Here is a 12085-nt window from a genome sequence, read left to right as displayed (position 1 = left end):
GCGCATAAAGGCACGGGACAGGTGTTGTCTTGACGCATCCCGTGTTGATGCGACAGGTGTCATTTAGGGCTGTGTCGACCAATTTGGTGTGACGTGATCGGCTCCAGCTTGAGCAGGCATACTCTGCTGTAGAGAAAGACAGGGCCATGGCAGTTGCACAGATTGTTTGTGGGTCTGCGCCCCTCTTGGATTTCACTAGTTTTCACAGGATGTTATTGTGGGTGTTGACCGTGGCTTTTGTGTTCTCCAGGTGTTTTTTGAAGAAGAGTGTCCTGTCCAGTGTAACTCCAAGATACATGGGGTGGGTATGGTTGGAGAGTTTGTGACCATCCCAAGTGACGCTCAGTTCTTTTTTCGCGTCTCGGTTCCTCAGGTGGAAGCTGCATAGTTGGGTTTGTGTGTCTTTCTTTTTCTGTCTTTCTTTCTTAGGACGGAGATCAAGGTAGACGCCGTTGGAAGGCTCAACACAAGCCGGTGCCCCTAGAGATCCATCCCAAAGCTTCCCTCAGGGAGCCCAGCATGCCAGCTAGCAAGCAAGCCTGCCCAGTCAGCGAACGCAGCCAGTCAGCTCCGCCAGTCAGCCAGTGTAGATAGTCAGGCTGCCAAGCCAGAGCATATCAGCCCTTGCAGTCAGCCACTGCAGCCATGCCAGCCTTGCTCAGTCAGCTCAGCCAGGCCTCTCTCGAGGCCTGGCTCTCTGTCTGCCTGGCCCGGTCTGCCCCGCCCTGCCTTGCAGCAACAGAACCAGCCTTTCTGGCAAGCCAGCCAGCTCAGAATGCGAGCTGAGCAAGCCAGTGCAGCAACAAGCCCAGACTAGGTTACTGCAGCCTTACTGTGCAGCCACAGCCACTCAGCGGAGATCAGCAGGAGCTGGCCAGGCTCCAACCCTTGCAGCGCAGCCTTAGGCCGGATAGTCCCCCTGCCTGCACTTTGTTGCCTTCCTGGCCTGTCTGCCTGCCTAGGCGCCTCGGTCTTCCTGTCTGTCTGCCTTGGCCTGCCTGTCTGAAACTGGTTAAGACTAACTGCGTGCTTGCCAGCTGCGCTGGCTTGCTGAGCTCGTATTCTGAGCTGGCTGGCTTGCTAGCAAGGCTGGTTCTGTTGCTGCAAGGCAGGGCAGGGCAGACCGGGCCAGGCAGACAGAGAGCCAGGCCTCGAGAGAGGCCTGGCTGAGCTGACTGAGCAAGGCTGGTATGGCTGCAATGGCGGACTGCAAGGGCTGATATGCTCTGGCTTGTCAGCCTGACTTTCTACACTGGCTGACTGGCGGAGCTGGCTGGCTGCGTTGGCTGACTGGGCGGGCTTGCTGGCTAGCTGGCTTGCTGGACTCCCTGAGGGAAGCTTTGGGATGGATCTCTAGGGGCATCGGCTTGTGTTGAGCCTTCCAACGGCGTCTACCTTTATCTTCATCCTAAGAAAGACAGACAGAAAAAGAAAGACACACACAAAGTCAACTATGCAGCTTCCACATGAGGAAGGCAGGCAGGAAGGCAGGCACGCAGGCACAAGCTGCCTGCGTGCTTGCTTCGCCCTCCAGTTGCTGCTCCAGTTATTTGTTTTCTCTCAAACCCATCCTCAATGTGTTGGGTGAGGTTGAGCTCTGTCCAGCACAGGACGGGACGGAAACCACCTTGGTCTTTAGTCAGCTTGGTGTCTATGAGTGGTATGAGGCGTTGGAGTAGCAGCCTCTCTTGTAGGTGATGCAGAGGAGGGAAATGGGTCGGTAGCTCTTTGAGGATGATGGGTCTTTGCCAGGTTTGGGGATTGCAACCACTTTGGCCTTTCTCCAGACAGAAGGGATGGTTTTCTGTGCCATGCATGTGTTCAGCATCCCCACGAGCCAGGTCTTTGCGTTAGGTTCCAGGTGCTGTATCATTTCTGCCAGTATGTCATCAATCCCTGCTGCTTTTCCGGGTTTCAACTTTCCCATTGCAGTTTCGAGTTCTTCTAGGTCGAAGGGTTTGGTTTGAGGGCTGGCTGATTGAGGTTGGTCTGATACCACTGTGCGATGGTATTCTCCTGTGGGTCGGTGGCGGTTTTTCGCGTCTCGGTTCCTCAGGTGCAAGCTGCATAGTTGGGTTTGTGTGTGTCTTTCTTTTTCTGTCTTTCTTTCTTAGGACGGAGATCAAGGTAGACGCCGTTGGAAGGCTCAACACAAGCCGATGCCCCTAGAGATCCATCCCAAAGCTTCCCTCAGGGAGTTCAGCAAGCCAGCTAGCCAGCAAGCCTGCCCAGTCAGCGAACGCAGCCAGTCGGCTCCGCCAGTCAGCCAGTGTAGAAAGTCAGGCTGCCAAGCCAGAGCATATCAGCCGTTGCAGTCAGCCACTGCAGCCATACCAGCCTTGCTCAGTCAGCTCAGCCAGGCCTCTCTCGAGGCCTGGCTCTCTGTCTGCCTGGCCCGGTCTGCCCTGCCCTGCCTTGCAGCAACAGAACCAGCCTTTCTGGCAAGCCAGCCAGCTCAGAATGCGAGCTGAGCAAGCCAGTGCAGCAGCAAGCCCAGACTAGGTTACCGCAGCCTTACTGTGCAGCCACAGCCACTCAGCCAAGACCAGCAGGAGCTGGCCAGGCTCCAACCCTTGCAGCGCAGCCTTAGGCCGGATAGTCCCCCTGCCTGCACTTTGTTGCCTTCCTGGCCTGTCTGCCTGCCTAGGCGCCTCGGTCTTCCTGTCTGTCTGCCTTGGCCTGCCTGTCTGAAACTGGTTTAGACTAACTGCGTGCTTGCCAGCTGAGTTGGCTTGCTGAGCTCGTATTCTGAGCTGGCTGGCTTGCTAGCAAGGCTGGTTCTGTTGCTGCAAGGCAGGGCAGGGCAGACCGGGCCAGGCAGACAGAGAGCCAGGCCTCGAGAGAGGCCTGGCTGAGCTGACTGAGCAAGGCTGGTATGGCTGCAATGGCGGACTGCAAGGGCTGATATGCTCTGGCTTGTCAGCCTGACTTTCTACACTGGCTGACTGGCGGAGCTGGCTGGCTGCGTTGGCTGACTGGGCGGGCTTGCTGGCTAGCTGGCTTGCTGGGCTCCCTGAGGGAAGCTTTGGGATGGATCTCTAGGGGCATCGGCTTGTGTTGAGCCTTCCAACGGCGTCTACCTTGATCTTCATCCTAAGAAAGACAGACAGAAAAAGAAAGACACACACAAAGTCAACTATGCAGTTTCCACATGAGGAAGGCAGGCAGGAAGGCAGGCAGGCACGCAGGCAGGCACAAGCTGCCTGCGTGCTTGCTTCGCCCTCCAGTTGCTGCTCCAGTTATTTGTTTTCCCTCAAACCCATCCTCAATGTGTTGGGTGAGGTTGAGCTCTGTCCAGCACAGGACGGGACGGAAACCAGCTTGGTCTTTAGTCAGCTTGGTGTCTATGAGTGGTATGAGGCGTTGGAGTAGCAGCCTCTCTTGTAGGTGATGCAGAGGAGGGAAATGGGTCGGTAGCTCTTTGAGGATGATGGGTCTTTGCCAGGTTTGGGGATTGCAACCACTTTGACCTTTCTCCAGACAGAAGGGATGGTTTTCTGTGCCATGCATGTGTTCAGCATCCCCACGAGCCAGGTCTTTGCGTTAGGTTCCAGGTGCTGTATAATTTCTGCCAGTATGTCATCAATCCCTGCTGCTTTTCCGGGTTTCGAGTTCTTCTAGGTCGAATGGTTTGGTTTGAGGGCTGGCTGATTGTGGTTGGTCTGATACCACTGTGCGATGGTATTCTCCTGTGGGTCGGCGGCGGTGTTGGTTACGACTGTTGGCCACCAGTTGTGATGCAACAGAGTTTGCTGTGACCGTTGTGAATTATGGGTGGCTCCCTGAGGTCCTTGATCGCCATTGGGTCCAACAGTGGTCATTGAAGCGTGCACACACACATGCACACATGCACCTACACACGCACAGGCGCACATGCCTATGCACACCTGGACCTGTAAATGAACAACAACACAAAAACTAAGGCACTGGTGTCGGACTTCTGGTTTACCGGAACGGGGTTCAACTCCCTGCAGTGCCCTGCTCAATGTGTTGTATTTCATTCATTGGTCCATGGTCTCAGGTCATTGAGCGGCGCGCTATAGTGCGCGATTCTTCATCATTGTTGAGGATTTTTTAAAGGTGAAAATCAAGGAAAAGCAAAAGGCTATAGTCCATGGTCACGGACCGCATACTGGTCAAGGTCATTTATACTGGTGAAGATCATTTACTAGTCTTATAAAGGTCATTTATACTGGTCCAGGTAATTTACTAGTCTCATGAAGGTCATGTATACTGGTCACAGTCATATACTGGTCACGGTCATTTCTACTGGTGAAGGTCATTTATACTGGTCAAGGTCATTTGTACTTGTCAAGGTCATTTATACTGGTCAAGGTCATTTACTAGTCTTATTGAAGGTAATTTATACTGCTCAAGGTCATTGATATTGGTCAAGGTCATTAAGTGGCACGCTATAGTGCACGATTCTTCATCATTGTTGAGGATTTGAAAAAAGGTTAAATCGCAGAAAAGCGAAAGGCTAAAGTCCATGGTCACGGAGGGCATACTATAGTATGTTGTTTTTCTTTTTTTGGTGGTGTGCGGGCTCCATCCAATAACTACACCAGTTGTGATGCAATAGAGTTTGCTGTGACCGTTGTGAATTATGGGTGGTGTGGTCTTTGCCAAGACGGTGGATTGTGGCCCATGCCTTCCTGCTGTTATTTGTCATGTTGGTGTTCTCTATATCTTTTCGTCCTGGGCATGACGTTAAACTGTTCCGTTCGAGAGGACCGGCAACCCTCGAATGTAAACAGCCACGAAAGGAAACTATGTGTGTGTGAGGTGTTCTCTATCATTTAATTCCAGACTTTCCTTCAGAGGAGGGAAATGGGTCGGTAGCTCTTTGGGGATGATGGGTCTTTGCCAGGTTTGGGGATTGCAACCACTTTGGCCTTTCTCCAGACAGAAGGGATGGTTTTCTGTGCCATGCATTTATTCAGTATCCCCACGAGCCAGGTCTTTGCGTTAGGTCCCAGGTGCTCAACTTTCCCATTGCAGTTTCGAGTTCTTCTAGGTCGAAGGGTTTGGTTTGAGGGCTGGCTGATTGTGGTTGGTCTGATACCACTGTGCGATGGTATTCTCCTGTGGGTCGGCGGCGGTGTTGGTTATGACTGTTGGCCACCAGTTGTGATGCAACAGAGTTCGCTGTGATCGTTGTGAATTATGGGTGGCTCCCTGAGGTCCTTGATCCCCATGGGGTCCAACAGTGGTCATTGAAGCGTGCACACACGCACGGACACACACATGCACCTACACACGCACGGGCGCACATGTGCATGCACACGCTAACCAAATGTAACTCTGAGAGTGTAACACATGTAACCAAATGGACCCTTACAGCTCTAACTCTGAGAGTATATATGGTGGCCGACGGGCACGTACAGGTCTAGTGTAACCAAATGGACCATTTGGTCCATGTCTGTAAGTCTGAGAGTGTAACACATGTAACCAAATGGACCCTTACAGGTCTGTCATTCTGAGAGTGTAACACATGTAACCAAATAGACCCTTACAGGTCTTTAACTCTGAGAGTGTAACACATGTAACCAAATTGACCCTTACAGGTCCAACACTGGTTATCGAAGCATGTACACACGCACGCACGTGTAACCAAATGGATCCTTACAGATCCAACACTGTTTTTTGTTAATCATCGAATGAAATGTGGGAGGTCGGCAAAAGAGAAAGTTTAAAAAATCAAAGCAAAGGTAATTCGAAAATGTTATTTTTGTGCTTTTGTGTTTCTCTTCTTTATACATTACTTTACTGTTTGAAATGTAAAATTTACATTTCAACGAAAGGACCTGTAAAGGACAACACAAAACCTAAGGCACTGGTGTCGTACTTCTGGTTTACCGGAACGGGGTTCAACTCCCTGCAGTGCCCTGCTCAATGTGTTGTATTTACATGGTTCATTGAACGGGGTTCAACTCCCTGCAGTGCCCTGCTCAATGTGTTGTATTTACATGGTTCATTGAACGGGGTTCAACTCCCTGCAGTGCCCTGCTCAATGTGTTGTATTTACATGGTTCATTGAACGGGGTTCAACTCCCTGCAGTGCCCTGCTCAATGTGTTGTATTTACATGGTTCATTGAACGGGGTTCAACTCCCTGCAGTGCCCTGCTCAATGTGTTGTATTTACATGGTTCATTGGTCCATGGTCTCAGAGGTCATTGAGCGGCGCGCTATAGTGCACGATTCTTCATCATTGTTGAGGATTTAAAAAAAGGTGAAAATCGCGGAAAAGTGAAGGGCTATAGTCCATGGTGTCGGACTGCATACTGGTCAAGGTAATTTATACTGGTCAAGGTAATTTACACTGATCAAGGTCATTTATACTGGTCAAGGTCATTTATACTGATCAAGGTCATTTATACTGGTGAAGGTCATTTATACTGATCAAGGTCATTTATACTGGTGAAGGTCATTTATACATGTCAAGGTCATTAATCCATGGTCTCGGAGGTCATACAATAGTATGTCGTTTTTTTTCGATTTCGGAGGATTTGAAAAAAAAAAGGTGAAAATCGCGGAAAAGAGAAAGGCTATAGTCCATGGTCACGGACCGCATACTGGTCAAGGTCATTTATACTGGTCAAGGTCATATATACTGGTGAAGGTCATATATACTGGTGAAGGTCATTTACTAATCTTATGAAGGTCATTTATACTGCTCAAGGTCAGTGATTGATTGATTGATTGTCGAATTACAGTACATTTCAAGCACAAACTCAATACTAAAAAGTTCCAGCATGTGTCTCCACAGTAAGCTGAATAACAAAGTGTGAATGTAGTTTCTAGGTGAAAGTGATTTTAAAATGTCCCCATTGACATGAATGGGAAAAGGCAAAAATTCACATTCAAGTATTTGTTCCTCGGAGACTGTAATCACTATAGTTACAAAACTTTTAGGGATAATTCAACATTATCCCTAAAATTATTTAACCCTAAAATTTTATCGGTAGGCCTCATGGTGGCGCTATAACAGCCCACTTTACCTTTTGGCTTATAACTCTTGAACCGTAGGTCGTAAAATAAAAAATATTTTTTCCCTGGATTCCTTGGGTCATGACGCATCTCCCCATATAGGCCACGCCCATTTCCGCCATGATAGATTTTCCGCCATTTTGAATTTTGTCCAAAACACACTTTTTGCTTTTCCTCCTACAGATTTTGTCCAAATCTCACAGAAATCGGCACACGTGATCTCTGGACCCATCCAATTAAAACTGAACTGCAGAATTTTGAAAGTGCGTATCGTTCGGCCGTAATCCTCTTCCGAAGTTAGGAGGGGCCTATATCACAAAAAATGCCATAAATCACGAACGGAATGTCCAATCCATCCCACATTTCAATCACATGTCCGGGGTGGTTCAATCAACCAAGTTCTAAAAGCAATTCCATTTTCATCCATAGGGGGCGCAAAAACATGAATTTCGGGGGTTAAATCCCCTCCGAATTACTTACGCATGATCTAAGGCGTGACTTGAAATTGTAATTGGCTGGCAATACTAGTGGGAGGGGCATATGTAAGCCACTGCAGCAACCACACTCTGCAATTTTTTTAAATTGCGAATTTTCTAGTTGCTGTGTGTGTCTGTGCGCGCGACAGTTCAACGATCACCTGCCTTTTCCACTAGGGAGGGCATCATTCTAACTTTCACTTTATATAGCATACATCTACAGACAGTTCTTGTCCAGTCTAGACAGACTAAAATATTATTTTGCGATTCACGATGAGAATTATTTCCATAAACTTAAAAAACAAATAATATAATTTGCATGTTCTGCTTACATTACGGAATGCAATCATGAACTACACCTGTCGGGTGGGGTCAATGAATTCCATGCTTGGGTGGCCGACTGGCCGTGCTGTAGAAGGAGAATTTACCAATGTTTATTTTAAAGAAGGGTGGTACCAGATCCTTGTCGCGGGTACTGAGGGCAAAGCCGCATTTCACATTTTCAATTGCTTAACCCTGTCTTCTACCCGGAGACAACCAAGCAAAAGGGGCTGGGGAAAAAGGTGGGTCGTGGGGACCAGGCTGAGAAGTGGGCCTAGTCAAATTAGTTTGTTTTTAGAGGTTTGAAGCTTAGCTTTTTTTTGTGACATTCCTTGTGTTAACTTGGAATGCCATTATATTTAAATGGACAATGTCAGAGACATATCTAATCAGTGTGTTAATCCTGGGCGGGAACCCCTTTTGGTGTTTTAAACGTGTTTAATTTAGCTATTGAAAAATAGCAGATCTACAAGCTCATAGCGGGCCACCGAGTGGCGCGCTACGAGCTTGTAGTTCTGCTATTTTTGAAAAATAGTGAAAATATTTATTTCAGAGAACTGGAGGATTTAGAAGAATTCTTTAAAATGTCGAGGTCAGGCTATAATAGAAGTAATGCCCATCATGGGTTGAAGACAGTGAGGTGCTGATCACTGGAGGTAGACTGTTGCACATGCACTCAAGCTCCATTATGCATTTCTGTCACAGTCTGTGTCTCCGTTTCTCTCGCTTGTCTCTCCACTTCAGCCTCTCCCACATTCCATCCAGACTTAATCATGAATCACTGCTGACATTTTTACTAGATAGTAACACATCAGATGGTGATTTGAAATCAGGGTAAGAAAATCAAGAGGCCTTCAGCCACTCAAAACTCGTCACTTCAGAGTGGCACGAGCCATTATGTCTCATACCACACACCACCTTTTTTTGCTCCAGCGTAAAATCAAATCAATGTATTTTGAATAGATTTATATTGCATGATTAGACGGCACAGAAAACACTTCAAGGCATCCTCTTGCTCATGCATTACGATTCTCACGGCCCCCTGTAATTGAAGCTGACAGGGCTACTAAGTATAGATGCTTGCAGTGCAGATAAATACTGGTCCAGTGTGTCCATCCTGTGTGTCTCTCTTCTTCATTTAAGCCAGAGTTCATTAAAACGGATTCAAGGCTTAAATTGGATTGTGAGCCTGTTACTGGCAGGCAGCCACACAAGTACCTCAGTTTGATAAAATCATTGTTAAATCTGTTAAATTAAGCCACAGGGCGAGGGGCGCCTGCTGGCCGAGTGGTCCAGGTGCATACCAGGGGCTCTAATGCCGCGTGTCGTGGGTTTGAATCCCGGTGACCATTGCTGTGTGTATACCAGATCCGAACTGTTCATTTGAGGGACAGAAGTATTGCTTGTGTGAAACAAGTGGCCGGGGGATGGAATGGGGGTTTATCATATCGACGCATTACTTAAGTTGCTATTAAATGCCTTGATGTCATATTTGACCATAGGCCTAATATTGCCTGTCATTTAGTTATTAAACCCTGCTGACGTCTCACATTTTGTTTTAAAATGCTAATTTTGGTCATTGGTGGTATGGCTTGGTACTGTAGCCTAGGGGTGCTGTAGCCTAGGGCATATTTCTCATGTTATTTTAACAGTCTTAAAAAACACATCATGGAGGAAAAGAGACAATGAGAGAGCATTACAGTAGAAAGCCATTAGTAGATTTGGGCATTTGAACACTGATGCCTGCCAGTCACAATGTGGAACAGGGTCTCAATTTGTGGGACACCTGAAAAGTCTTGGAAATGAGGGACTGTTCTGATCACCCTGTGTGTGTACTATCATTAAAGGCAGAAAAGCCTGAAAAATATCTTTAAAGAAATATATAATAATGAAGCCCCGGGCTGAACAAGTTCAAGAGCCTTTGCCATGTGCTCTTCTTTCTTTTCAAAATCTTTTTATTTGAACCAGCTGTGACAAACTAGAGATTTAAATTGATTGATGTTAAATTATTAACAGGTTTGTTTACCTACCTAAAAATCAATGTATCACCACCTCACAGGGGCTCTCTGTGAGAAACTGTTTGTCTTGCACTTGAGTCTTGGTCACTGCAGTGGACTTGTGACGGGTGAATACTAGACAAAACTGCTATGTCCCATCCTGTGTATGTGGTGTTTAACTTTGTAAAGAGTCACAGAAAACAAAGAAATGCATATATGAAAAACATTTCTAGATTACTTTATTTAGATAGCATAGTCAAACAATGACAATGAAGGCTTGAGTCATTGAGAGACTTAGGCTGTCAGTAAGTTAATGCATAATTCTAACAAACGCACAGTAACATGATCTCAATGATAATATAAGAAACGCATAGAACATTTATATTTGGTGTGATTTAAAAAAGAATCACACCTGTGTGAAGTGAGGGGCGCTCTTATCATACGTTATCATACATCATCGCATTCTGGCCAATCACAATTTTGTCTTCAATGTTTGTGTTTACACACTTTTGTTTACACAGACCCTCAAAGCGGGACATAGGAGGGGCTAGCCGCTAGCGCCTCTCACGTCCACTTTATTCATATCGGCCACAACGTCATTTAGTGTCCTAAACAAACATTAACGTCCATATAGACTTGGCTGCCATAGTGCCATATGATACAAATCTTCAAAAGCCATGCATTGAAGGGGCTCCTCCTTTTGGTGTCCTGGTCTCCGGTCCTAAGTTGAAAAGGCCTAGCGCCCTTCAAAAACAATTCCACGGTGTGAAAGCCAGTTGCTGAGGGTGATCCCTGCATTAATGACTCCTAAAGATTGGTTGGAGCACCTGTTGTTCAGCAGGGAGCAGAAGTGTGAGTGTGTTCCTCTGCATTATGCCCTTGTGATGAAACTACTCACATAACATAGACATGTGGTCGTCTACACAGTACACACCCTCCGTCAGGCTAAAGAATGAAGATCACCAGTGACCGGGACCAGAGACAGAGGGATTGGCATGATGACTTAAATGGGAAAAAGATAAAGAACATGCAGGCCACACTTTGCAACATGTTTCGAGTATCAGACTCTTCCTCAGGCAGCATGTGGATCCATCATGTCACATATATATATAGGAAGGGCTCAACTTCATGATGCATAAGAGGTTTCATTCATGATTCAAATATGGACACGTATAATAATATAACAAACATAAAACATACCAGTCCTTTATGCATACAAAAATAACATTATAGGACAGTGGCGTACCACTTACAAATGTACAGTAGGCCTATGTACCGTAGCCTGAATATAATAATGAATGGAAACAATTTGTCACATTAGCACAGTCTTTCTCTTTCCACGGCCTACACCTCATAATAACTTGCCCAAGGAATTTCTTCTAAATGATATTAGCTCTGACAAGCCTAGTATTATAAGAATACTTTCTAAACAAATGCAGGTAAAACTAAAAAGGCAACGCCATGTCACTGTGATAGGTAATACCAAGCTACAGTAATCTGATATAGGCCTATTGCTTGGTACTAGTGTGGACATTTTACCTAAAGCACCAGCTCAAATCAAATTAATGTGGCCAGGCATACAAACATAACAGGACAAACCTGTTGGCATGTCACATAAAAGGCCTAGTTTACTGTGATCCTGTAAAACACAGCCTATAGCTGAGGAATACCAAGTATTTTTCAGTGTCCAATAACATAATTTATTTTACCCCCCTCCCCGTTTTAGCTATTGCGCTTGCATCGCTTTAATAATAATGCTAGGGATACTAAAGTATGTCTAAAGTAAAATACCATGCATAATAATACAAAACGAATATCACATGATGTGGCATATGCACAGTAAAGTAGCTATGTGCACAAACTGCACATCCAACCTTTTCGTTTTTCGGTCATGTACACTGTACATGACTGTACATTGTACAGTACAGCCGCGATAAAAACAGGAAATGGTACGTGATTGGCTAGCCTTGGATCAATACAGTCATCTGGCATAAAGTCATATTACAGAGTCTTATTACACTCTTAATACAGCTGTATTAAGAAGACAAAGGGATTGAGGAAAAAGTTGAACTGCTGAAGTGCAGGCTTTTACGCTCCCTAAGGTTTTGAATCGACATTCTTTCAACTTCACAATCGGTTCCACCGTTCCAGAACTTCCAGTTCCACAACAAAGCTCCAAACGTCCTCATGCCCGCCATGGACCCACACGGTACACTTTTGCTATGTTGGCCGTGCCCTTTTTACGTAATCCCGACCATCTTCTCTACTCCAGTGCAGTCAGTCAGAAGCAGAACATCTCG

This window comes from Protomyctophum parallelum (assembly GCF_964188405.1).
Source record: "Protomyctophum parallelum genome assembly, chromosome: 22".
Lineage (NCBI taxonomy): Eukaryota > Metazoa > Chordata > Actinopteri > Myctophiformes > Myctophidae > Protomyctophum > Protomyctophum parallelum.
This window is presented reverse-complemented; position numbering follows the sequence as displayed.